A 27,594-nucleotide genomic window follows, 5' to 3' on the forward strand; every position below is an offset into this window, starting at 1 on the left:
GATTAGCAGCAAGAATGGGAAGTGTTATCAAAATGGGGGAATTTAATTATCCAGACATAGACTGGGCGGAGGGAACCAAGCATTCATCTAAGGCTCACCAATTCCTAAATGTCTTGCAGACAATTTCATGGTTCAGATGGTAGATGCACCAACTAGAAATACTGTATCTACTGATTACCAACAATACAGACCTGATCATGGATGTGGAAATACGGGGCAATTTAGGAAGCAGTGATCACAGGCCAATTGATTTCAGTATAAATCACACAAATAGGAAAAATAAGGGGAATACAAAGACACTGAATTTGAAAAGAGCCAACTTCCCTAAACTACGAACCTTACTAGAAGGCATGAATTGGGATAAAATCTTAGGAACAAAGAACACGAAGGAGAGATGGGTTTGTTTTAAGAGCATATTAATTAAGTGCATTAGCCAATGCATCCCATTGGGTAATACATTTAAAAGAGTCAACAAAAGTCCTGGATGGCTTAACTCCAAGGTAAAAATGCATATAAAAACAAAGGAGAAGGTCTTCAAAAAATATAAGGTTGAGGGATCATCATCAGCATTCAGACTTTATGAAGAATGCAACAAAAATGGTAAGGGTGCAATTAGGACGGCTAAGATAGAACATGAAAGACACATAGCGGAGGAGAGCAAAAAAAATCCCAAGAAATTCTTTAAGTATGTAAACAGTAAAAAAGGGAAGAAGGACATCTGGTTACAAAGAATGGGGAGATGGCAAAGGTATTGAATTTATTCTTCTCCTCAGCCTTCACAAGGGAATCGGGGGGCTTCAGTAATCAAAACTGCAGTATTTATCCTTATGACACATCACAGGAATCACCTCCATGGTTAACAGAGGACAGAATTATAATTAGACTTGGGAAATGTAACATTAATAAATCACCGGGACCAGATGGCTTGCATCCGAGGGTTCTTAGGGAACTCAGTCAAGTAATTGCCAGACCATCATTCCTAATTTTTACTGACAATCTACTGACTGGAATGGTACCAGATGATTGGAAAAAAGCCAATGTAGCACCAATATTTAAAAAGGGCTCAAAATACATCCCTGTGAATTACAGACCAGTTAGCCTAACATCAATAGTATGTAAACTCTTGGAGGGGATGATAAGGGACTATATACAAGATTATAGTAACAAGAACGGTATCATTAGCAATAATCAGCATGGATTCATGAAGAATCGTTCAAACCAATCTATTAACCTTTTATGAGGAGGTGAGTTGCCATATAGATAAAGGAAGGCCCATAGACATGATGTATCTGAATTTTGCAAAATCATTTGACACAGTTCCCCATTAGGGATGAGCCGAACACCCCCCGGTTCGGTTCGCACCAGAACTTTCGAACGGACTCAAAATTCCTACGAACTTTAGAACCCCATTGAAGTCTATGGGACTCGAACGTTCAAAATTAAAAGTGCTAATTTGAATGGCTAATATGCAAGATACTGTCCTAAAAGGGGTTTGGGGACCTGGCTCCTGCCCCAGGTGACATGGGTCAATGCCTGAAATGTTTTTAAAAATGGCCGTTTTGGCAGGAGCACTGATTTTAATGACGATTAAAATGAAAAATAAAGTGAAATATTCCTTTAAATATGGTGCCTGCGGGGTGTCTGTAGTATGCCTGTGAAGTGCCATGTGTTTCCCGTGTTTAGAACAGTCCCTGCACAAAATGACATTAAACGGAAATAACATCATTTAAAACTGCTTGCGGTTTTACTATTATATCTGGTTCCTGCAATATGGTTGAAAATCATTGAGAAAAATGGCATGGGTAGCCCTCCCTGCCCATTACCAGCCCCTTTGGGTCTTGTACGCATATTAAGGGGAACCCCGTACCCATATTAAAAAAAGGAAATGCGTGTGGCCCCCAGGCCCTATATACTCAGAACAGCAGTATACAGGCGGTACAAACAAGACAGGGGCTGTGTAGGTTTGTTGTGTTGAGTTGAATCTGTTTGTAATTTTCAACTGGTACATTTTTAAAGTGTAGCTCCAGTCAAAAAAACGATTTTTAAGCTTTTTGGAAAACATAGGGAAGGGTTATCACCCCTGTATAATTTGTTTTGTCGTCCATCTTTTTTCATCTCACTTGCTGTTGTCTTCTTCCGTTTGCAAGTAGGAGATGTTTGTAAGTTGGATGTTTGAAAGTAGGGGCCTGCCCTATATGCTCTGCAGAAATGGCGGAACCAGGTGTTGGTTTTGCCACAACAAGAAGAACAAGAATTGTAATTACATGCCATTGTTGAACAGTGGAAGAAAAATTGACCTTTGGTGGTTGTGGTGCTGGTGCCACAACACTATACGTCCTCACAGTTACTCTGGGTGGGCACAGGAACGGGTCCTCCTGTGAAATATTATATCAAGAATTGTAATTACATGTCCCTGTTAAACAGGGGCAGAAAAATTGGGCCTTAGGCACTGATGCTGGTGCCACGACACTGCAACTTCTCCCATATACTCTAGTTTTATTGCAGGAATTAGCCATGCTGCAAAGCATTGCATCAAAAATTGTAATTAAACGCCCCTGTTAAACAGGGGCCGAAAAATTGGGCCTTAGGCACTGGTGCTGGTGCCACCACACTGCAACCTCTCCCATATACTCTAGTTTTATTGCAGGAATTAGCCCTGCTGCAAAGCATTGCATCAAAAATTGTACTTAAACGCCCCTGTTAAGCATCACCCAGAATCAGAAATGTTCTTCCAACATATCAGCGGAGGAGGAAGAGGATAGACAATCAACATAACAGGACAGTCACTCAGCATCAGCATAGGCAGTCTTGAAGGGATGTGATATTTCAAAAAAAATTATTCGGTTACATCAGCTTCAGGTGCTTGGTAGCTGTGGGTGATCCAAGACTGATTCATCTTGATGAAGGTCAGTCGATCAACTGATTCGGTGGACAGGCACACCCTGTGATCAGTAACAAAGCCACCAGCAGCACTGAAGGTGCGTTCCGAAAGAACGCTGGATGCAGGACAGGCCAGTAGCTCAATTGCATACTGTGCAAGCTCTGGCCAGTGATCCATCCTCAAGACCCAGTAAGCCAGAGGATTTTCGGTGGGAAAGGTGTCCAAGTCTGACCTTGCCCCTAGGTATTCCTGCACCATGTAAATCAGACGCTGGCGATGGTTGCTGGAACCAATCATACCTTGGGGCTGCGGACTAAAAAATTGTCTGAAAGCATCAGTCAGACGGCCACCTTCTCCACCGCTCCTTCTGACCGATGCCCCAGCAACACGTTGTCCAGGACCAGGAGTTTGTAACCTCCCAGTCTCTGGGAACGCGTTGCACAGACCTTTCTGCAAGGCCTTCCGGAGATGTCTCATCCTCTGCTCCCTCTGCGATGGCAAGATAAGGTCGGCAACCTTACCCTTGTACCGTGGATCAAGGAGAGTGGCCAGCCAGTAATGGTCCCTCTCCTTGATCCGAAGAATACAAGGATCCTTCCGCAGGCTTTGCAGGATCAGGGAGGCCATGCAGCGTAGGTTAGCTGAGGCATTCGGTCCGGAGTCCTCTGGGTCACTAAGGACAACATGATCCGCAGCTACCTCCTCCCAGCCACGTACAAGTCCACGTGTTTCTTGGGACTGTAAATCATCCCTACAAGACTGCTGCTGCTGATGCTGAGTACCAGCCTCCACCTCCATCTGACACAATCATCCTCCTCCTCCTCTTCCTCCTCCTCATCCTCTTCCTGTGTGATGGGTGGCACAGCAGGAACACTGTCTGGATAAAGGGGGCCTTGAGAGGCAAGGAAGTCCTCCTCTTCCTGCCTCTGTTCTGCCTCAAGTGCCCTGTCCATTATTCCACGCAGCGTATGCTCCAAGAGGTGGACAAGAGGTACAGTGTCACTGATGCATGCACTGTCACTGCTCACCATCCTTGTGGCCTCCTCAAACGGTGACAGGACAGTGCATGCATCCCTGATCATGCCCCACTGGCGTGGTGAGAAAAAACCGAGCTCCCCTGACCCTGTCCTGGTGCCGTATTCGCACAGGTACTTGTTGATGGCCCTCTGCTGTGTGTGCAGCCGCTGCAGCATGGCCAACGTTGAGTTCCACCTGGTGGGCATGTCACATATAAGGCGGTTCTTGGGCAGGTTCAACTCCTTTTGGAGCTCAGCCAGCCGAGCACAGGCATTAAATGATCGGCAGAAATGCACACAGACTTTCCTGGCCTGCTTCAGGACATCCTGTAAGCCCGGGTACCTGCCCAAGAACCGCTGCACCACCAGGTTAAGGACGTGAGCTACACAGGGCACATGGGTCAGTTGTCCCTGTCGGAGGGCGGAGAGGAGGTTGGTGCCATTGTCGCAAACCACCATTCCTGGCTTAAGCTGGCGTGGTGTCAACCACCTCTCGGCCTGCCCCTGCAGAGCTGACAAAACATCCGCCTCAGTGTGGCTCCTGTCCCCCAAACAAACCAGCGCAAGCACGGCATGGCATAGTTTTGCCTGCGTACTTGCGTAGCCCGTGGAACGCCTATGGAGCCCCGCTGGTTCTGAGGACAGAGCACTGGAAGAGGCCATGGAGGAAGAAGAAGAGGAGGGGGTGGAGGAGTGAGGTGTGTCACAACCAATAGTAGCATTTTGGAGGCGTGGTGGCGGAACAACCTCCAACACTACTGCACCTTGTCCTGCATCCTTCCCAGCTGCCAGAAGAGTGACCCAATGGGCCGTGAAAGACAGGTAACGTCCCTGTCCATGCCTGCTGGACCATGAGTCAGCGGTAATATGCACCTTACCGCTGACCGCCCTGTCCAGCGAGGCAAGGACATTGCCTTCCACATGCCGGTAGAGAGCCGGAATTGCCTTCCGTGAGAAAAAGTGGCGTTTGGGGACCTGCCACTGAGGAACTGCACATTGTACAAACTCACGGAAGGGGGCCGAGTCTACCAACTGAAAAGGCAGCAGTTGAAGTGCTAGCAATTTAGCCAAGCTAGCATTCAACCGCTGGGCATGTGGATGGCTGGGAGTGAACTTCTTTCGCCGGTCCAGCAGCTGGGGCAGGGACATTTGCCTGCTATAATTGGACGTGGGTGTACTGCTAGCAGAGTGCCCGGTAGCACTTGGCTGTGACACACCTAATTCTACACCTTCATTCCTCTCAGAGCAGGTTTCAGAGAGGACTGAAGGTCTAGTGGGGTTGGAGATGCCAGCTGATGAGGAGCAAGGAGAGGTCCGCTTTGTTCTTTGGTGTGGGTCTTTGAGGTACGCTTGCCAACGAGCTGCATGGCAGGTCAACATATGTCTGGTCAAGCATGTGGTGCCCAAGCGGCTGATGTTTTGGCCACGCGAGATACGCTTGAGACATATGTTGCAAATAGCAGTGGTGCGATCTGATGCACTCGTCTCAAAAAAGGCCCACACCAAAGAACTTTTAGAATAACGCGAGGCAGCGCCCTGCACAGGCGGAGCTCTGCGGTGTGATTCAGTCGGTGTGCTGCCCCTAAGCTGGCCCCCGGAGGGCATCCTGCCTCGTTGGACATGTGCCTCCTCCTCCTCCTCCTCTCTCCTACCAGGCACCCACGTGGAGTCAGTGCCCTCATCATCCCCTCCCTCTTCATCGCTGTAGCAAACCTGGCAATATGCTGCAGCTTGTGGAACATGACTGCCAGATTGCTGTCCTTCTTGAGCATCCCCTCTCTCTGCATTCGTGCTACTGCCTTCCCCTAGCTGAGTGTCATCATCAGAGCCTACAAAACACTGGGCATCCTCCTGGAGCATGTACCCAACACTGTGCTCAAAGAGTTCAGGAGACTCCTCAGGAGGACATGGTGGGTCTAGGGAAGGAGTCACTGATGATGACATTGAGACAAGGGAAGACGATGCGTTGGCAGCTGCTTTGCTAGTACCCCGAGACTGGATGAGAGAGGATGAGGAGGATGAAGAGGGCTTGGTCATCCACTCTACCAAGTCGTTGGCATGTTGCGGTTCAACATGTCCAGCTGCCGAAAAGAAGGACAAGGGTGTCCCATGGCCACGTGCTGATGACAATGCACCGTGTCCACGACCAGCACTGTTGTCTCTAGACACAGAGCCTGCTTGCCCTCTTTTATCGGCTTGCGCCTGTCTGCCTCTCCTTGCTGGCCTTCCAGAAATGGTAATGGCCTGAAGGGAGTTGGGTAAAACAGCAGTTGGGTAGTGTATATTGTGCTGGAGGCACACAACACCCACTAATTACTGCAGATGCCTTTATTATAGAACACCAGAGATAAAGGGGTATACTGTAATGGAGTCACACAACACCCACTAAGCCCTGCAGATGTCCCTATTAGAGAACAGCAATAAAGGGTAGATACAGGTGTATATTGTGCTGGAGGCACAAAACACCCACTAACTCCTGCAGATGCCTTTATTATAGAACACCAGGGATAAAGGGGTATATACAGATGTATACTGTGCTATGCTGGAGGCACACACAACTTCCAATAACTTCTGCAGATGGCAGATGGCTCAAATAGAGAAGAGCTATGTAGGTGGATATAGCAGTGTGTACAGAGCACGCAGACAGCACGCACAAGCTCCTAACACTACTGACTGCAAGCTCTATTATAAAAGACAGATCACTAGCTATATAGGTGAGGTGAATATAGTGGTGTATACTGCGGTCAGGGCACGCAGACAACAACCACTACAGAAGAGCAAGATCGAAAACCGGCTGATAAAGATCGGTGTATACCGTGTTGAAGGTACACAGAACACCCACTAACTGCTTCAGACGCCAACACACTACACAAGGCCGCCGCGCTGGCGGCCTTATATAGTGTGGGGCGTGTACTACACAGCCTGAGCTATGATTGGCCACAGGCATCCTGCCTGTGGCCAATCATGGCTCTCCTCGCTGCTGGCGCTGTGATTGGCCAAGCATGCAGGGTCACAGTGCATGCTTGGCCAATCATGAGCCAGCAATGCACTGCGATGACGCAGTGCATTGTGGGCCGTGAGCGCCACACGAATTTGACACGAACGGCCCATAACGTTCACAATTCGCCGAACGGGCGAACAGCCGATGTTCGAGACGAACGTATGTTCGGCTCGAACGCGAAGCTCATCCCTATTCCCCATAAACATTTACTGTACAAAATAAGGTTCAGTGGCATGGACCATAGGGTGAGTTCATGGATTGAAACCTGGCTACAAGGCCAAGTTCAGAGGATGGTGATAAATGGGGAGTATTTGGAATGGTCAGGGGTGGGCAGTGTTGGTCATCTTTTGGTCATCTTTTCTTGAGAGTACATCACGGGACACAGGAGCTTCATTACATAGTGGGTTATATAGGCACCTTCGGCCATTGGACACTGGCTAACCCCAATTAAGGAGAATCCCTCCCCTATGTAACCCCTCCCATATGGGAGGCACCTCAGTTTTGTAGCAAAGCAATAAGAAACCACGTAAAACCCAAGAAGGGCAGGAGCTCTGTGTCCCGTGATGTACTCTCAAGAAAAGGATTTTACAGGTAAGCTGTATATAAAAATCCTATTTTCTTGATCATGCATCACGGGACACAGGAGCTTAATTACTAGTGGAATGTCCCAAAGCAATGCTCAGTTTGAGGGGAGGGAGACACAGATCAGAATTATAGACCGCCATGGACCAGAGGAACTAAACTGCAGCCTGCAGTAAACTGCTCCCAAAGGCGATATCCTCTTGCCCTCTGACATCCACCTGATAAAATCTGGTGAATGTGTGGACTGATGACCAAGTCGCAGCCTTACAGATCTGAGCCAGGGAGGCCTGGTGATGCACTGCCCAAGAAGCACTTACAGCCCTAGTTGAGTGCGCTTTCACTTGAAAAGGAGGACTCTTCCCCTTTACACTATAGGCCTGAAGAATAACTTGTCTAATCCATCTTGAGAGAGTGGATTTTGATGCCGCTTGGCCCTTCTTAGGGCTTTCTGGCAAAATAAATAAACAATCAGTCTTTCTTATCTGAACAATTGCCTAGAGATAGATACTGATTGCCCTTACCACATCTAGAGTGTGCAAAGACTCTTCTTCTGCGGACTGTGGATCCGGAAAAAAGGATGGTAGGATTACATCTTGATTCAAATGGAATCCTGAAACCAACTTAGGTGGAAAGGACCTATAAGGATGCATCACTACTCGGTTCTTATGAATAATTGGATAAGGTTCCTTGCTCGAAAGAGCTGCCAGCTCTGACATTCTTCTAGCCCAGGGTATGGCTATCAAGAAAACAAATTTTTTAGTCAAAAGAACTAACGAAGCCTGATGCAATGGTTCAAATGGTTGTCCCTGCAATGCCGAGAGAACCAAATTCAGATCCCATGGGCATACTGGAGGTTTGACTGGCAGCCTTAACCGCATGGCCCCCTGAATGAAAGCCCGCACAAGAGAATGTCGTGCAAGTGGCTTCTGGAAAAACACGGACAAGGCTGAAATCTGCACCTTGATGGTGCTTACGGCCAAATTTATTTCTAGGCCTGACTGCAGGAAAGCCAAGATCCTGCTAACGACATACTTTCTAGGATGTCATCCCCTGGGTTCACACCAGGAAACATATGCCTTCCAGATTTTGTAGTAAATAAGCCTGGAGGCCGGCTTTCTGACATTGACCAGAGTAGAAAGGGCGGTCTCTCAGAATGTGGGTCTCAGCAGCCAAACCATTAAATTCAGACTGTGTAAAGCAGGATGGTAAATTGGACCCTGCAAGAGCAGATCTGACCAGAAAGGAAGGATCCAAGGCCTGCCTACTGCCAACTTCATGATCTCTGCGTACCAAGGTCGCCTGGGCCAAGCCGGGGCTACCAATAGAACCGACTTTTGTTTCCCTCTTGACTCTTCCCAGGAAACGTGACAGAAGCGGGTATGGTGGGAAGGCATAAATTAGATTGTACCGATCCCAGGGAATTGTCAGAGCATCTGACCCCTGAGCAAATACATATTTTGTCCTTGACACAAACTTGTCCAGCTTCCTGTTGAATCTGGACGCAAATAGATCTACGTCTGGAGTGCCCCATTTGTGACATATGGTCTGAAATATGTCGGGGTGTAGAGCCCATTCTCCTGGGCATAACTGTTGGCGGCTTAGAAAGTCAGCTTGCCAATTTTCCACTCCTGGAATGAAGACTGCAGAAAGGCATGGAACATGCCTCTGTGCCCAAGCAAGTATGCGATTCACCTCTCTTTGTGCAACCAGACTTCTGGTGCCACCCTGGTGATCGATATAAGCCACAGCTGTGGCATTGTCGGATTGTATTCGAACAGGGTGACCCTGTAGTCTGTAGGACCAGTTCATGAGGGCTATATAAACTGCCCGAATTTCCAGAATATTTATGGGCAGTAGTTCTTCGGTCACAGACCATTTCACCTGCATGCATACTTCTTCCAACACTGCTCCCCAGCCTGTCAGGCTGGCATCTGTAGTTACAATCTTCCATGGAAGGGGAAGAAAAGTTTTGCCTTTCAGCAAATTCTTGGTCTGTAATCACCAAATGAGACTCTTGCGTATCCCTGGGATAGACACATAGGAAGGTCCAAGGCCTGGGGCTTCTTTTTCCAAGCCCCAGGGATGCATCTCTGCAAAGGCCTTGAGTGAAACTGGGCGAATGGAATGGCCTCGAAGGAGGCGACCATTTTCCCTAACAGTCTCCTACACAGCCGAATGGGGGAAGTCCTTCTGCTCAGTATTAGGCGCACCAGAGTATCTATAGCCATGGCCTTTGGCCTTGGTAGAAACACCCTGCCCTGGGCGGTGTCGATGATCATTCCCAGATACTCCAACCTGGTAGCAGGCTGCAGGGACAACTTTTCAAGGTTTATAATCCAACCTAGGTGTTTCAGGTGTTCTAATGTTTTGATAACACTGTGGTTCAAGAGCGCTACTGTTTGCTCTATGAGCAAATCATCTAGATAAGCTATCACGGTTATACCCTGAGCTCTTAGGTTTGCCAAGAGAGGGTCTAGAATCTTTGTAAAGACTCAAGGAGCTGTAGCGAGACCGAAAGGCAGGGCCACAAATTGGAAATGGCGCTGATCTACCACGTACCTTAGATACTTTTGGTGTGCGGGAAATATTGGCACATGAAGATATGCATCCTTGATATCTATTGATGCCATAAACTCTACCCCTTGCAGTGAAGAGACCACAGAGCATATTGACTGCATTCGGAAAGACCAAATGTGCAAAAACTGGTTTAAATCCTTCAGATCCAGGATAGGTCTGACATCTCCATTTGGCTTTGGAACGGTGAAAAGATTTGAGTAAAAACCTGAACCCTGTTCTTTTGGGTCCACTTCCACTATCACCCTCTGGGATAGTAAGTGATCTAAGGCCAGAAGTAGCGGTCTTCGCTTTACTGGATCCTTGGGGATCCCTGACCTTAGGAAGCGAGATGGTGGAATCTCCTAGAACTCTAGTTTGTAGCCCAGAGATATTGAGGAGGCTACCCACCTGTCCCGGATCTCTTCCCGTCAGGCTTCTGAAAACCGCAGGAGCCTTCCCCCCACTAGGCCGAGTGGGGGCACGCCTTCACAAGGAAGCTTTTGGGCTCTGCTTGGCAGGCTTTTGCCCCCAAGTCTTTTTCTGCCTCTGGGCGTGACCTTGAGCCTTTCCTCTAGAGGGAGGTTGGGAAGGCCATCGCCACTGCTTAGAGCTTGATGCTCCAGGAGAAAGAAAATGCCTAAATGATGAACGTTTGTTCTTTTTGAATGGTAGGAGAGTAGATTTACCCTCTGTAATCTTTTGGACGAATTTATCCAATTCCTCCCCAAATAAGTGTTCCCCTTTAAACGGTAACCCAGTCATATATTTTTTACTCGACAGCACAGCTGCCCAATTTTTTGCCATAGTGCCCTTTGCATGTGTACCAACAGGAGAGGCAAACGAGATGCTTGTTGGACAGAATCCAAAATTGCATCAATCATAAAACACAGAATTTGAGGAATTTCTGCACAATTCTCCACTTCCTCACTGGGAAGAAGGCCAAGCATCTGCTTAACCTGTTCCTTGAGGAACTGACACAACCCCACAGATGCGACTGTGGGTTGCACTACAGCGCCAGCCATGGAAAAGGAGGCTTTCAATAACGTTTCCAGCTTCTTATCAGTTGGATCCTTAAATACCTGAGCATTATCCAAAGGACAGGTCAGGTTTCTATTCACACAAGAAACAGCCGCATCGACAGATGGGACCCCCCATTTCTTGGTGAAACTTTTCTCCAGAGGATAAACTATAGAAAACCTTTTAGGAGGAGCAAACAGTTTATCGGGATGTCCCCAATCCTCATACAACAATTTATCCATTAAGGGATGAATTGGGAAGGAAAAGGGAGTCTGTGGGATTCTCCTGACCCCCAGGGAAGAAACAGAGGATGTAGCTGCCTCAGCAGCGGGCATTCTGAATGTGGTACGCACCAATTCAGAGTAATATTGAACCTGCTTTCTGAGTGTCTGGGAGGAGGAGACTCTCTCCTCTTCCTCTGATTCATCCAACTGCTTTTAATCCCTATCCCATGACAGGGGCCTCTCCTCATTGTCACAGGTGTCATCTGAAAGAGGAATTTAAGCAGAGGGAGGGGATCTACCCCTTTTTGTGCTATTTTTTTGGGAAGCTGAAATAAAATTCATAATTATCCCTTCAAAACCCTACCATGCAGCCTTAAGGGAGTCTTCAGTGACATACGCTGGGGATAAAATATTAGGAGAGGCTGCAAAACCTGACAGGGGCACTGACTCATCCTGTGAGGCTGGCTCCAGTCTTGCAGGGGGGATGGTAATATACAGGCATCTTTAGGACCCCTAGACCTAGGCGGTGATTTACCAGTGTCCTTGTTACCTCCCCCTGAGACCCTCTTACAAGGAAACATAGTCCTAAACTACAAGGCAAAGGTACTAGTACAAAAGTGCAATCACTGTTGTGCTACAAGTCTCACAATAAACATATATGCTTAAACTGCACAACCTGATGCTGAGTAGGTGTCTTAGCAGGAAAATGCTAAGCTTAGCATTTTCCTGTACCCTGTCATTCCTTTTGCTGTGGATTTTTTTACTTTTTGTTGATGTGACCCACGTTGTTTCAATTAAATATTGGATTTCAAGTCTTTTTCCAGTGTGCGGCTATCCAGAATTTTGTCCTGCTTGTTTGCGCAGGAACTGCTGAAACAGACAGATTCCAGCCTTCACCCACCACGGCGGGCAGAGTTGTGCCAACCTTCAGGATTTTTTGGGTTCCTTCTCAGAGGAACCTCTTACCTGGACCTTGTAAAAGACTCTGCCAGAAACGTTCGTGCCACTGTTTAAATAGTACACCAAGTCTGGTTTTCCCAGAGCCCAGTCTTCCATAGGAGAGGACTTATAGGCAAAACCTCATTTCTTCGGATGACGAGGCCCGGGTACCATATCATCTTGGGAGTCAAATATCGGCCCGAGATATGGATACGGTTATCATAGCTCTTAGACCCCTGTAGGGACCTGCATAGAGCTTTCTTCATAGCACATGTTTTACGTGACCAACCACCTTAGACACTAGCGAAAAAACTGAGGTGCCTCCCATATGGGAGGGGTTATATAGGGGAGGAATTCTCCTTAATTGGGGTTAGCCAGTGTCCAATGACCGAAGGTGCCTATATAACCCACTATGTAATGAAGCTCCTGTGTCCTGTCAGGTATGATCAAGAAACAATGGTATACTGACCAAAAATCACACACATAGGTTGGACTTGATGAATTGTGTCTTTTTTGAACCTCACCTACCATGTAACTATGTACCCAACTCCTCCTACTAGTCTATGTTTAGCCAGGTTAGCTCTGGAGCTTCTGGCTTTCATGTTTTGCCACAAAAAATTACCCAAAGTAGATTGTAAATAAGTAAAAAAGGATAAGGGCACAGATATAGGCACGGATATAAAGCAATTGTGGTAGCTTAAAGTGGGGTACCCCTAAAAAAAAATAAAAATAAAAGTCAGCAGCTACAAATACTGCAGCTGCTGACTTTTAATAATCGGACACTTACCTGTCCCAGGGTCCAGCTAAACGGGTGTATGAGGCCCCCCCCTTGTTCCCCGCTCAGCTCGCGGCACCGTCATTCGTACTGTGGGCACCCGGCTGTGGCTTCACAGCTGGGCACCCACCGCGCATGCGCGAGCGGCGCAGGGCGCCGTGATATGCTGCAAAGTCATCTGGGTCACGTGACAGGTCCCAGATGACTGTGCGGAGCGAGGGGAAGTGATTTCACCAGCCCGGGCAAGGAAGAAGGCAGACTACGAGGGACCCCCTAGCAACAGGTATTTTTTTTTTAAGAATTTTAAACACTTTTTTATTTTTTGGTGGCAACACCACTTTAAGCATTTGAACATGGCAAGTCTGCCTGACCATGCGAGGTACAGCTTGGATATACCGTCCAATTCCCTAAGAAGGTTGTTTAAGAAGGGGGTATAATTTACTTAAAACAGCGCTCACAAAGATTTGGTCTTTAGTTTGATACCTAAATACGAGATCTTTAGCCCATATAAACGGGTAGGTTTTGCTCAAGGTGGATAGTTGCTTTGATGATAACCCTAGGGCAGTATAAAGAACTTAGTGGAATTAACCCTCTCAATACAGGACACTTGCCCCCCTTCCTGCTAAGGCCATATTTCAGCTGTCAGCGGTGTCACAATTTGAATCCTATGCTGTAACTATGTGAAATTTCTTATCATCACACACATAGAGCTTTATTTTGATGGTATTTAGTCACTGCTATTTTATTTATTTTTTTATAAAAAAAAAAGACTGAACATTTTGAAAAAAAGTTTTACTTAGTTTCTGTCAGTAAATTTTGTAAATACATTTTTTTTCTCCTTCACTGATGTGCACTGATGAGGTGGCCCTGATGGGCATGGATTAGGTAGTACTGATGAGGAGGCACTCATAGGCCACACTAATGGACAATAAGTGGCACTTATAGGTGGCACTGATGGGCATTGATAGGTGGCACTGGTGGGCACTGATAGGTGGCATTGATGGGCACTGATAGGCGGCACTGGTGGGTAATGATAGGTGACACGGATGGGCACTGATGGACACTGATGGGCATTGATGTGTGGCACTGATGGGTAACATTGATTGCTGGCACTGGTGGGTACTGATTGGTGGCACTGATTGCTAGCACTGTTGGGGCTATTATAATCAGGGCATTAATGATGAGTGCTCTGATTATATGTGTAGATGTCTGCGAGGAGATGATGCTTATCGGTTCTCCTTGCCACACACTCTGTCAGTGTGAGGCGAGGAATGCCGATTAATGACATTTCCGTAGTTTACATGTGACCGTCTGTGATTGGACACAGTCAATCACATGGTTAAAGAGCTGCGGCCCTGGCTATTTACAGAGAATGGCGTTGCGCCATGTCCTAGCAACATGGCGCGTGCATAAGAGTGGCCGTTCTGGGATGACATCATATGATGTTGTCCCAGAACGAGAGCGGCACCGCCCCTATGTCATTTGATGATGGGCAAGTGGTTAATCTTATAGTAAGATACATAACTGAAAACATCAAGAGCTTTCCTTACCGAAGCCAGGGATTTATTAGGATTGGCTAGCATAAGAATGACATATTATGCAAACAGATTTATCTTGTGAATGTGAGAGCCTATTGTGAATGCTTATACAAGTCTTTATAGACCTTGATTTGTGCACTGCTCCAAATCATTTGGTGGAGGGGGTTATGGTGTGGGGTTGTTTTTCAGGGGTTGGGCTTGGCTCCTTAGTTCCAGTGAAGAGAACTCTTAAGGTGTCAGCATACCAAGACATTTTGGACAATTTCATGATTCCAACTTTGTGGGAACAGTTTGGGGATGACCCCTTCCTGTTCCAACATGACTGAACACCAGTGCACAATGCAAGGTCCATAAAGACATGGATAAGAGAGTTTGGGGTGAAGGAACTTGACTGGATTGCACAAAGTCCTGACCTCAACCTAATAGAACACTTTTGGGATGGAATATAGCAGAGACTGTGTCAGGAACCATGAAACAGACAGAGACAGAAGTACAATCACATCACACTTGTTTATTAATAAAAATAAAAAGGTAAATAGGAAAAAGCGTAGTCAAGCAAGCCAGAGTCCAGTAGCCAGATTGGGTAGTCAGCCAGTCCAAAGTTCATAAACCAGATTGGGTAATCAGCCAGTCTAGATGTCAGGGATCCAAGGAAAGCAACTGCAAGGAGGATGGAAGCCAGGAGGGATGTTAGCAAGCCAGTCTTGAAACAACAGCAGGACAAGGTTCCTAGTGATGTGACAAAATGTGAGGGCAATAGAGAAATGAGCTGGCAGACTTTATATAGGCAGGCCAGACGAGCATCATCTGGAACAGCTGGTGACTGTGGAGAGAGAAGAGAGCTGGCAATTAGCCGACAGCTGAGTGGCCAGCCCAGAGGAGGAAGGGCTAAGCCAGCCCTGACAGTACCCCCCCTGACCCCTCTCCCTCGGAGGGCCACCGGGCTTGAGGGGAAACCATCTATGGAACTCGCGGAGGAGGATAGGGGCATGTACGTCAGAGGATGAAACCCAGGAGCGTTCCTCCAGACCGTACCCCTTCCAATACACCAGGTACTGTATGCGCCCACAGAACCTATGGGAGTCAACAATGGAATGTACCTCATACTCCTCATGGTTCTCAATCTGAATAGGGTGAGGACGTGGCACAGAGGTGGTAAATCGGTTACAGACCAACGGTTTCAATAAGGAGACATGAAACACATTTGAGATGCGCATACTAGGAGGAAATTCCAACGCGTAAGCAACTGGGTTAATCCTGCAAAGGATACGAAAAGGCACAATAAACCGAGGTGCAAACTTCAGTGAGGGAACACAAAGCCTGAGGTTGCGAGATGACAGCCAGACCCTGTCCCCAACCTGGTAGGAAGGCGCTGGCAGGCGTCTGCGGTTAGCATGGAGTCTGTACCTATCATTAGCATGACGCAAAGCCTCCTGGACTTGTACCCAAGTGGAACGAAGACCACGGAGATGCTCCTCTAACACAGGAATACTCTGCGGAACTAACGAGTCAGGCAACATGGAAGATTGGAAACCATAATTCGCCAAAAATGGAGACAATCGGGAGGCAGAATTCAAGGCACTGTTGTGAGCAAACTCTGCCCAAAGTAATAGGTCAGACCAGTTGTTATGATTGTCAGAAATATAGCAATGTAGGAATTGCTCAAATGACTGATTGGCTCGTTCTGCGGCCCCATTAGACTGTGGGTGATACGCAGAAGAGAACACAAGCTGGGTTCCCAACTGTGCACAAAAGGCTCGCCAGTCCAGCCAGTCCAGAAACAAACTGACTGCCCCTATCCGAGACAATCACCTTGGGTAGCCCATGCAAGTGAAAGATCTCCCGAGCAAAAATGGAAGCCAGTTCCTTAGAGGTGGGCAACTTCTTAAGTGGAATACAATGACAAATCTTTGAGAACTGGTCAGCCATCATAAGGATAACAGTGTTGCCTTGGGAGTTGGGCAATTCCACAATGCAATCCATAGACAGGTGAGTCCAGGGCATCTCTCCATTGGGTATGGGTTGTAAGAGGCCCACTGGAAGGTGTCGTGGAGCACATCAGCCCTTACATTCTTAGTACCGGGTAAGAATGAGACAATGTAATTAAAGCTTGACAAGTAAATAGCCCATCGTGCTCTTCTGGGAGAGAGTCGCTTAGCCTCAGAAAAGAATGTAAGATTCTTATGGTCAGTAAGAATAAGAACGGGTACAGTGGTACCTTCAATGAGATGTCTCCATTCTTTCAGGGCTAAAATGATCGCCAACAGCTCTCTGTCACCAATCTCATAATTGCACTCAGCAGGTGACAATTTCTTGGAAAAGTAGCCACACGGATGCATAGCACTCTCAGAGTTAGGACGATGAGACAGAAGGGCGCCAACTCCAGTCTCAGAAGCATCAACTTCTAGGATAAAAGGCAATGTAGGATCAGGATGTGCCAAGACAGGAGCAGAAACAAAGGCAGCCTTGAGAGTCTCAAAGGCCTTAATGGACTCCGGAGACCAACTCTGTGGGTTACCGTCCTTTCTGGTCATATCAGTAAGAGGCTTGACCAGAGACGAGAAGTTAGGAATAAACTTCCGACAGAAGTTGGCAAAGCCCAGGAAATGCTGCAGAGGACATAAACCCACGGGTCGAGGCCACTGTAGGACTGCCGAAAGTTTCTCTGGGTCCATTGAAAAACCAGCAGTGGAAATGACATAGCCCAGGAATGTAACCTGTTCACGATGGAACTCGCACTTCTCCAGTTTACAATAGAGATTGTTCTCTCTTAGTTTCTGAGGTACACGACAGACATCTGTGTGGTGGCTCTCCAGGGACTTGGAAAAAATGAGGATATCATCGAGATAAACCACCACACACAACTGCAACAAATCTCGGAGGACATCGTTAATAAATTCCTGGAAAACTGCTGGGGCGTTACAAAGGCCAAAAGGCATTACCAGGTATTCATAATGGCCTGTTCTGGTATTAAACGCAGTCTTCCACTCGTCGCCCTCTTTGATGCGCACAAGATTGTATGCCCCTCTCAGGTCAAGCTTTGTGAAAACCGTTGCTCCCTTGAGGCGGTCAAATAACTCAGTAATCAATGGAATCGGGTAGGCATTCTTAATCGTGACACGATTGAGACCCCTATAATCTATACAAGGTCTCAGTTCACTGCTCTTCTTTTTCACAAAGAAGAAATCAGCACCAGCAGGAGACAAGGATTTGCGGATGAAACCTCGAGAAAGTGCGTCAGCAACATACTCCTCCATGGCCTTATCCTCCAAGACCGACAAAGGGTAAATCCGCCACGAGGAGGTATGGTACCAGGTTGAAGGTCAATTGCGCAATCATAAGGGCGGTGTGGAGGCAAACTACCGGCTTGACCTTTATCAAAGACATTGCCAAAATCACGGTACTGCTCCAGCAGAGAGGGGAGTGAAGCAGTGCATAGGACCTTAGATACCTTCAGGAAGCATGTCTCACTGCATTTTGGTGACCAGGAGAGAACCTCAGCACGGAGAAAAGAGGGGTTGTGCCTCTGTAACCAAGGATAACCAATAACCAGCGGAAATCTGGGTGAGGAAGTAACTTGGAATTGGATTATCTCATGGTGAAGAGCCCCTACGGCCATGGACAACGGAACCGTCTCATGAGTCACATGGGCAGGCTGTAAAGGTCTCAGCCCAAGAAAGGGTGACCAAAACCAGGGGCTTATCCTTCTGGATAACTGGGGACGAAACAACGTCACCTAAGGTCTGTCCATGACAGGACTTCAAGGTTCGGGTAGGACAAGACTTCAAAAAGTGACCTGCCTGGCCACAATAAAGGCACAATCTCTCCCTCCTCCTAAAAGCTCTCATTCGCAGAGAGACACGTGAAGCCCAGGTGCATGGGTTCATCTTCACTGACCAGCTCGGTACCAGGAGGCATGAGAGGCGAGGGAGGCATGGGTGGGACTACAAAGCTCGGAGGCAAACGTACAGGAGGCTTCCGCAAGCGCTCCTTAACCACTTGCCGACCGCCGCACGACGATATACGTCGGCAGAATGGCACGGGCAGGCATATTGGCGTATATATAAGTCCATGCCTGCCCGCGGGTGGGGGGCCCGATCGGGCCCCCCCCCGGTGCCTGCGGCGGTCGGCATTCGTTCGGGAGAGATCAGGGACGAGGGGACGGCCATTCGTTCATGGCCACCCCCTCGCGATCGCTCTCGACGAATGGAAATCCCCCGTGACATCACTTCCTCTCCTGTAATGTAAACACAGGAGAGGAAGTGATGTATTCTCTCCTCCGTGTCGGTATTTTCCGTTCCGACACGGAGGAGAGCGGATCGGTGAGTTGCACCAACACTCTACACACACAGTAGAACATGCCAGGCACACTCACACCCCCCCTTTACCCCCCGATCACCCCCCCAATTACCCCTGCCCCCCAGTCACAGTGACACCAATGTCATTTTTTTTTTTTTTTTTTTTTTTTTGCATTGGTGTCATTTGTGACTGTAATAACTGTTAGGGCAGTTAGAGTTAGCCCCCTTTAGTTCTAATGTACCCCCCTAACCCCCCCAATAAAGGTTTAACCCCGTGATCACCCCCCGTCGCCAGTGTCACTAAGGCTGGGTTCACATTGCAGCGGTTTATGAGAACGAATGTGATTCGCACCGCACTGCAGTGCAAATCACATCCGATCTCTGTGCGATTCGAGTTCAGCCATTCGCCGCACCCGCCGCACCCGCCACACCCGCCGCACCCGCCGCAAATTCGCACGGGACCCTTTTTTTGGCCCGCAGCAGAATCGGATCGCATGGGTGTTCACACCATGCGATCCGAGTTTGCAGATCGCACTGCGATATGCGAACTGATCTGGGGGTGTCAGTAACATTTCACTGACACTCCCAGCAGTTCGCATAGGGCAGTGTGAACTGCCGCCGGGAGGCATGCGATGCGGGAACCCGCCGCGGATTCGCGGCGTTTCCGCATCGCTCCAGTGTGAACCCAGCCTAATAAGCGATCATTTTTCTGATCGCCGTATTAGTGTCACAGGTGACGCTAGTTAGGCAGGTAGGTATTTAGGTTCGCCGCAGCTTTTTATAGCGCCAGGGACCCCCATATACTACCGCATAAAGCCCCCTGATTGCCCCCTAGTTAACCCTTTCACCAGTGATCACCATATAACTGTTACAGGTGACGCTGGTTGGTTAGTTATTTTTTTATAGTTTCAGGGCACCCGCCATTTATTACCTAATAAAGGTTTAACCCCCTGATCACCCGGCGGGTGTCATTTGTGACTAATAACTGTTAGGGCAGTTAGGGTTAGCCCCCTTTAGTTCTAAGGTACCCCCCTAACCCCCCCAATAAAGGTTTAACCCCGTGATCACCCCCCGTCGCCAGTGTCACTAAGGCTGGGTTCAGATTGCAGCGGTTTGAGAACGGATGTGATTCGCACCGCACTGCAGTGCAAATCACATCCGATCTCTGTGCGATTCGAGTTCAGCCATTCGCCGCACCCGCCACACCCGCCGCACCCGCCGCAAATTCGCACGGGACCCTTTTTTTGGCCCGCAGCAGAATCGGATCGCATGGGTGTTCACACCATGCGATCCGAGTTTTCAGATCGCACTGCGATATGCGAACTGATCTGGGGGTGTCAGTAACATTTCACTGACACTCCCAGCAGTTCGCATAGGGCAGTGTGAACTGCCGCCGGGAGGCATGCGATGCGGGAACCCGCCGCGCATTCGTGGCGTTCCCGCATCGCTCCAGTGTGAACCCAGCCTAATAAGCGATCGTTTTTCTGATCGCTGTATTAGTGTCACAGGTGACGCTAGTTAGGCAAGTAGGTATTTAGGTTCGCCGCAGCTTTTTATAGCGCCAGGGACCCCCATATACTACCGCATAAAGCCCCCTGATTGCCCCCTAGTTAACCCTTTCACCAGTGATCACCATATAACTGTTACAGGTGACGCTGGTTGGTTAGTTATTTTTTTATAGTTTCAGGGCACCCGCCATTTATTACCTAGTCTCACTAGTGTACCCCTAAATTTAGGGGTGTCTACTTTCCAAAATGGGGTCATTTGGGGGGGGTTTGTGCCATCTTGGCATTTTATGGCCTTCAAAACTGTAACGCCCTTAGAAAGCCTGAAGGCGGTGCTTGGTTTTCGGGGCCCCGTACGCGGCTAGGCTCCCAAAAAGTCCCACATATGTGGTATCCCCGTACTCAGGAGAAGCAGCAGAATTTATTTTGGGGTGTCATTTCACATATGCCCATGGCATGCGTGAGCAATATATCATTTAGTGACAACTTTGTGAAAAAAAAAAAAAAAAAAAAAAAGTTTGTAATTTTCCCGCAACTTGTGGCAAAATATAAAATATTCCATGGACTCAACATGCCTCTCAGCAAATAGCTTGGGGTGTCTACTTTCTAAAATGGGGTCATTTGTGGGGGTTTTGTGCCATCTTGGCATTTTATGGCCTTCAAAACTGTAATAGGTAGTGAGGAGTGAAGTCAAATATTTACGCCCTTAGAAAGCCTGAAGGCGGTGCTTGGTTTTCGGGGCCCCGTACGCGGCTAGGCTCCCAAAAAGTCCCACATATGTGGTATCCCCGTACTCAGGAGAAGCAGCAGAATTTATTTTGGGGTGTCATTTCACATATGCCCATGGCATGTGTGAGCAATATATCATTTAGTGACAACTTTGTGAAAAAAAAAAAAAAAAAAAAAAAGTTTGTAATTTTCCCGCAACTTGTGGCAAAATATAAAATATTCCATGAACTCAACATGCCTCTCAGCAAATAGCTTGGGGTGTCTACTTTCTAAAATGGGGTCATTTGTGGGGGTTTTGTGCCATCTTGGCATTTTATGGCCTTCAAAACTGTAATAGGTAGTGAGAAGTGAACTCAAAAATTTACGCCCTTAGAAAGCCTGAAGGCGGTGCTTGGTTTTCGGGGCCCCGTACGCGGCTAGGCTCCCAAAAAGTCCCACATATGTGGTATCCCCGTACTCAGGAGAAGCAGCAGAATTTATTTTGGGGTGTCATTTCACATACGCCCATAGCATGTGTGAGCAATATATCATTTAGTGACAACTTTGTGTAAAAAAAAAAAAAAAATTTTTTTTTTGTCATTATTCAATCGCTTGAGGCAAAAAAATAAAATATTCAATGGGCTCAACATGCCTCTTATCAATTTCCTTAGGGGGTCTACTTTCCAAAATGGGGTCATTTGGGGGGGTTTTGTACTGCCCTGCCATTTTAGCACCTCAAGAAATGAGATAGGCAGTCGTAAACTAAAAGCTGCGTAAATTCCAGAAAACGTACCTTAGTTTGTAGATGTGACAACTTTTGCTCAAACCAATAAATATACAATTATTGACTTTTTTTTTACCAAAGACATGTGGCTGAATACATTTTGGCCTAAATGTATGACTAAAATTGAGTTTATTGGATTTTTCTAATAACAAAAAGTAGAAAATATCATTTTTTTTCAAAATTTGCGGTCTTTTTACGTTTATATCGCAAAAAATAAAAATCGCAGAGGCAATCAAATACCATCAAAAGAAAGCTCTATTTGTGGGAAGAAAAGGACGCAAATTTTGTTTGGGTACAACATTGCATGACCGCGCAATTACCAGTTAAAGCAGCGCAGTGCCAAAGTGTAAAAAGACCTCTGGTCATTTACCAGCAAAATGGTCCGGTCTTAAAGTGGTTAAGAGAGAGTCTTTCTCTGAGTCTGGAGTCAATGAGGATGACAAACGAGATCAAGCTCTTCAGCTCAGTGGGTATATTTCGGGCTGCTATCTCATCTTTGATGGAATCCGAGAGACCATGAGAAAAAGCAGTCACGAGGGCCTCATTGTTCCAAGCAACCTCTGCTGCCAAAGTACGGAATTCAATGGCGTAGTCGGCAACAGTTCTCGTACTCTGTTTGATGGACATGAGGCACTTGGCAGCAGAAGCGGAGCATGCAGGGACGTCAAAAACCCTTTTAAAGGAAGCCACAAACTGAGGGTAACTCAAGACAACAGGTTTTTGCGTCTCCCATAGAGGGTTAGCCCAGGCCAAGGCTCTCTCAGAAAGCAAAGATATCACAAAACCTACTTTGCTTCTGTCCGTGGGAAACGCCTGGGGCAGCATTTCGAAGTAAATCTCAACCTGATTGAGAAACCCTCTGCATTGAACTGGATCACCCCCAAATCGCTGGGGAAGCAGAGCAGAACCAGACATACCCCTTATAGAGGTAATACTCGAGGCGGATGCCTGCACAGAGACTGGCGCAGCAGCATGGATGGCCTGCGACTCAAATTGTACCGGAGCAGCCACCGTGGGGGATTCCAGGTGAGCCGTGCGATTCAGGAGCATTTATAACGCCAAGGCAAACTGATCCATGCAGTGATCTTGCTCATCCAATCTGGAAAAAATATCACCAACAAGTGGATTGACTGTATCTTCTGAATTCATTGCCTTCGCGTACTGTCAGAAACCATGAAACAGACTGAGACAGAAGTACAATCAAATTACACTTGTTTATTAATAAAAATAAAAAGGTAAATAGGAAAAAGCGTAGTCAAGCAAGCCAGAATCCAGTAGCCAGATTGGGTAGTCAGCCAGTCCAAAGTTCATAAACCAGATCGGGTAATCAGCCAGTCCAGACGTCAGGGATCCAAGGAGAGCAACTGCAAGGAGCATGAAAGCCAGGAGGGATGCTAGCAAGCCAGTCTTGAAACAACAGCAGGAGAAGGTTACTAGTGATGTGACCAAGGTAATGTGAAGGCAATGGAGAAATGAGCTGGAAGACTTTATATAGGCAAGCCAGACGAGCATCATCATCAGCTGGTGACTGTGGAGAGATAAGAGAGCTGGCAATTAGCCGACAGCTGAGTGGCCAGCACAGAGGAGGAAGGGCTAAGCCAGCCCTGACAGACTGTGAGTCAGGCCTTCTCGTCCAACATCAATGGCTGACCTCACAAATGTGCTTCTGGAAGAATAGTCAAACATTCCCATAGACACACTCCTAAACCTTTATTGGCAGCTGTTGAAGCTGTTATAGCTGCAAAGGGTGAGCCAACTCAATATTAAACCCTAAGGACTAAGAATGGGATGCCATTAAAGTTTATGTGTGTGTAAAGGCAGGTGTCCCAATACTTTTGGTAATATAGTGTATATCAGTTTTTGGGCTAAAAATGTGAAATATATAAAGAAAACACACTTTTATCTACTTTGATCAGTCTTTACAATACCTCCCTTGCACTGTGTACAAATATTGCATCAATCCCCAGCAACTACAGTATATATAAGATTATTGCCGCGTACACACGTAGCAGACTATCCGGCGGACTTAGTCCGACGGACTTCCCGCCGGACTGTCCGCCGGACTCTCCGCCGGACTTTCTGAACGGGCTACATGCCCACACACGGCACTTTTTCAGCGGACTAATACAGCGTACTAAGTCTGCCCGACTATCCGCCGTACTTTTAAAATTAACGGACTCGCCCACCGGAGGAAAGTCCGCTCATTTTGAGCGCTTCTCCAGGTAGGCGGGGCCCACGAAGGAGACATCGCTTGCCCCGCCACCTGGTATGGACTTAAAGGGGAACCCCAATGCCGAAAAAAATCAGCGTGGGGGTCCCCCCCAGGTCCACATCAGACCCTTGTCTGAGCACGCTACCCGGCCGGCCACGAAAGGGGGGGACGAGCGAGCGCCCCCCCCTCCTGAGCCATACCAGGCCATTTGCCCTCAACATGGGGGGGTGCCCCCCACCCCAAAGCACCTTGTCCCCATGTTGATGAGGACAAGGGCCTCTTTCTGACAACCCTGGCCGTTGGTTGTCGGGGTCTGCGGGCGGGGGGCTTATCGAAATCCTGGAGCCTCTTTAATAAGGGGGCCCTCGGATACCGGCCCCCCACCCTATGTGAATGAGTATGGGGTAAAATGTACCCCTAACCATTCACCTGTAAAATAAAGTAAAAAGAAACACAACACACAAGGGTTAAAATAGTTTATTGCACAGCTCCGGGGGTCTTCCGTTTTCGGGGGTCTTCTCGCCGGACTCCTCCGCTATCTTCTTCTAGCTCTTTTACGAGTGCAGGAGCCGGCTTTCTTCTTTATCGCCCTCTTCTGACTTCGGGGGTCTTGTCCCCCTCTTCGGTTCTTCTGCCGAGCCACCGCGCCTTCTTCTAGCTCTTTTACAGGAGGTGGCCTGGTCTTCTGTCGCCGCTTTCGCCGTCTTCTGCTCTTCTCTTCTTCTCTTCAGATGTTGCCTCGTCGCATCCTCCGCTCACAATGGCACCGACGCGCGGCGACTTATATAGGGACATCACCAGATGATGTCCCTGCACATTATGGTGTCACAGTCCCAGAGGATCCTGGGACTGTGACATCATAATAGGCGGGGACATCATCTGGTGATGTCCCTATATAAGTCGCCGCGCGCCTTGTCCCAGTCATTGTGAGCAGAGAGAGCGACGAGGCAACATCTGAAGAGAAGAACAGAAGAACAGAAGGCGGCGAGAGCGGCGACAGAAAACTGGGCCACCGCCTATAAAAGAGCTAGAAGAAGGCGCGGTGGCACGGCAGAAGAACTGAAGAGGGGGACAAGACCCCCGAAGTGGGAAGAAGAGGGCGGCGGCGAAGAAGAAAGCCGGGCTCCTCCGCTAGTAAAAGAGATAGAAGAAGATAGTGGAGGAGTCCAGCGAGAAGACCCTCGAAGACGGAAAACCCCCGGAGCTGTGCAATAAACTATTTTAACCCTTGTGTGTTGTGTTTTTTTTTTACTTAATTTTACAGGTGAATGGGTAGGGCTACATTGTACCCCATACTCATTCACATAGGGTGGGGGGCTGGTATCCGGGGGCCCCCTTATTAAAGGGGGCTCCTGGATTCCGATAAGCCCCCCTCCCGCAGACCCCGACAACCAATGGCCAGGGTTGTCGGGAAGAGGCCTTTGTCCTCAACAACATGGGGACAAGGTGCTTTGGGGTGGGGGCCGCGCGGCCCACCCTTTCCCAAGGCACCCCCCATGTTGAGGGCACGCGGCCTGGTACGGCTCAGGGGGGGGGGGGCGCTCGCTCGTCCCCCCCCCCTTTCCTGGCTGGTCAGGTAGCGTGCTCGGACAAGGGTCTGATGTGGACCTGGGGGGACCCCCACGCCAATTTCTTCGGTGTTGGGGTTCCCCTTTAAGTCCATACCAGGTGGCGGTGCCAGCGACGTCTCCTTCGCTGGCCCCGCCTATCTGGAGACGTGCTCAAAATGAGCGGACTTTTCTCCGGGCGGGAAAAGTCCGTTCATTTCAAAAGTACGGCGGACTGGCATACGCACGGCCAGATTGTCCGCCGAAATGCAAGTCCGGCGGGAAGATTGGAGTGCAAAACTAATTTCTAAGTCCGCCGTACTTTCGGGTAAAAAAATTCCGCTGGAGGCTACACACGGGGGGATTGTCCGGCGGACTTGAGTTTGCCGGACTTTTCCACCCGATTGTTTGATCGTGTGTACGCGGCATAAGACCTACAAGGCTTGATACTCTATATACTTTATACAGTATACATGCTGGAATTTTGCAGTGCTTCTACATTAACAATATATCCATCCCACCACCATAGGCACAGTAATGTCTTCCACTGCTCAATGAAATATGAAATAATACAATAATTTGATAAAACAAGCTTGTGTTAAAAGTCCTCTTTTAATTATATGTGGGATTCAAGATCCTCTGATAGATAGTCCTTCTCTCCACAACCCTGGCCTGGTGGTTTTGGGCATCTGCAGGTGGGAGGCTTATTAGAATCTGAAAGACCCTTTTAAAAGAGGGAGGCTCAATTTACCGACCCCCCATGTGAATGAGTAAGAGGGATATAATACCCCTACTCATTCATAAAAAAGTAACCTATAGATAAAGACACCCAAATCCTTTATTTAAGAAATAAAAAGAACCCAAGAAAGGCCCCTCATTGTAAATCCATCATTATTTATGATGTCTGCCACCTGATAACTGGTCAAAACTAAAAATCCAACAGACCTGGCACACGTGACAGGGAAGGGATGGGGATAACAATGACATCTTTGACCAAATATTGCCATGGCCTGAAATATTACTTCTATATATGATCAGCAGGGGGCTGAATGGACAAAAGTTCAGGCATTTGTTCAGTGGCATCACAAGGGAGGGGGCCAGAGGGGGCCACGGTCCCACCAACATTATATTGTGCCCTCCCATGTTACACCCCAATTAAAATGCCTTTTCTATATATGTAGCATCATCGGGACACAGGGTAGCCGAGCCGAAATTGACGGTCTCTGTGCAGGGAGTGGCAGAGGCAGAGCTGCAGCTGAGGGGGGTTTTCCCCCCATCCTTCTCCTCCTTGAGCCAGAATTTTGGTTCTTCAATTACCTGATGTGCCCCCAGCATTGCTGCCTAATGAGGAGGAGAGAATGCGGCGCCCCCCAGCAGAGAGAAGAGGCGGGGCTGCCTGTGTCTCTGACATGATGGATTCCTGGGCTCCGTAGTGAGGACAGTGCCTGATAAGGGAAGACCCGCTGGCCGGCTCAGATCACACTTTGCTTCCTGTGACACAGACAGTCTGGAGCACGACTAGAATGGCAGCAAAGAGGTCAGCAAGTTTCACTGATGATATGATCTAATCTAAATGTACATGTGCATAGTGTCTGGCTTTGTTTCTGACTGGGGCGGTGTGTAGAGTTCTGGGGGTGGACTCTATATTACTTCAGGCTCTTCAGGCTCTTCAGGCTCAACAGCATCCCTACACAGGCAGTATTAACCCCTTCTTTGGCCACTAGCGGGGGGTTAAAGGCACCCCACTAGCAGCTGAAAAGCATTGCTAAAACGACGGTAAAACTAGAGCTGCTCTACCACCGACGCTCTCACCGCTCCAGTGTGAAAGTGGTCTATGAGTTATTATATGGTTATTCTGTGAAGTTTCCTCAGCTTCTTCGTCTTATCACAAGTTCTCTATGACCCCTTTCACACAGGCGATCCAATCAGGCCCAGGTCCTATCTTTTTTTTAGGGGGACCTGATTGGACACAGCAGTCTCTCCTATAGAGCGACAGATGTCCACTGAGACC

This window comes from Lithobates pipiens, unplaced genomic scaffold (assembly GCF_037356315.1).
Source record: "Lithobates pipiens isolate NorthernLeopardFrog02 unplaced genomic scaffold, aLitPip1_a1.2 Scaffold_3, whole genome shotgun sequence".
Taxonomy (NCBI): domain Eukaryota; kingdom Metazoa; phylum Chordata; class Amphibia; order Anura; family Ranidae; genus Lithobates; species Lithobates pipiens.